Genomic DNA, 1,514 nt, shown 5'->3' with positions numbered 1-1,514 from the left:
ATCAAACAGCACAGACTGGCCTTTACTTACCTAAAGTGTGCTGAGAACCATCACATTAGCCAAGAATTGCGGAAAATCAACTAATTCAAATTCCATTTTATAATAAACTGTTCAATATCTCATGCAGAGTCACAGATGGGAGTTTTGTAAATGTGATAGGGCGTACAAACACAGCATCCAAAACCTGCCAGCAACACAGTCCACGGCACAGCACGGGCTGCTGCTTCTCTTGATCCTGCACCTACAGTGGCTCATTGCTGCTGCTCAGCTTTATGAGAGAGGGTCATGCCACTCAGGGAGAGCTTGAGAGAAATCCAGTGTCCAAATTTGAAGTACTTTTACTATGCAGTGCATATTATTTTTGCATTATCATGACACTAAAAATTCCTACATTGAACCATCATAAGTTGAGGGCTGTGTGACATTATCTTCAAGGAATACATGCAGGGTTCATTACCATATTTTTTGAACATCTATATAAACTCCTGGGATAAATTCTGAAGAACTCAAAAAGGAAGAAAATCAACTGTTTCTATTTGATAGAATTGGGGCCAGCCAGATAGATCAGTGGACTAAAGCCCCTGTTTAGGCAGATGCAGAGGCCGGGGTTCAATTCCAGGCTTATTCTTCAATTTGGGTGAAAAGAATGAAAGGAAAAACATCAGTCTATTTTGAAGTCCTATTATTTGTCAATTCAGTTTTTTGCAGTTGTCTGACACTGAGTTCAACTGTATATGCTAATTTTCATTGTGCTTATGAGGTCTAACAAAGCAGTCATCTTTCACATAATAGTAACTAAAAAATATGAAGTATTTCTATAGTGAAAAGAGTGAAAATGCATTTCCAGAAGAGCAAATAAGTATACACATATGTAAACAGAGAATCAACAACATATTTCTTTTTGTTTCTGTATTTAGGGCAGGGTCTACAGGATGTATATGGTCTCACTATGTAGATTAGACTTAGTGATCCTCTTGTTTACAGCCTCCCAACAGCTGGGATTATAGATGTGTGCTGCCATGCCCAGTCTCAATTGTCATCACAGTGCACCCTGGGACCTGGGCCAGCAGGGCAGGCCTGGAATCAAATCCTGGCCCCTGTGTTTGCCTAAGCAGCCACTTTACTCCACTGAGCTATCTGGCTAGCCCCAATTCTATCAAATAAAAACAGTTGATTTTTTTTTCCTTTTTGAGTTCTTCAGGATTTATCAAAGGGTTTTATATAGTTGATCAAAAAAATATCTGTCACTGAAGTATATCCTCAAGCCCCCGAAATAACAATAAAAAGGAACTGAGGATGAGGATGTAGGTAAGAACACTTCTGCACATCATGTATCTTCTATGTATTATGGAAGAAAGTTAGAGTATAGCAAGAGAAACTAAAAATAATTGTATAATGACATGGAGACTAAATAGCACACTTTATTTTGTGTGTTTAGTACAGGGTCTACAGGGTCTCACTACATAGATAGGCCTCATAGTGATCCACCTGTATTCAGCCTCCCCAGCTCTGGG

The sequence above is a fragment of the Octodon degus genome, unplaced genomic scaffold, assembly GCF_000260255.1.
Source record: "Octodon degus isolate 3935 unplaced genomic scaffold, OctDeg1.0 scaffold00069, whole genome shotgun sequence".
Taxonomy (NCBI): domain Eukaryota; kingdom Metazoa; phylum Chordata; class Mammalia; order Rodentia; family Octodontidae; genus Octodon; species Octodon degus.
Note: the sequence above shows the minus strand (reverse complement) of the source record.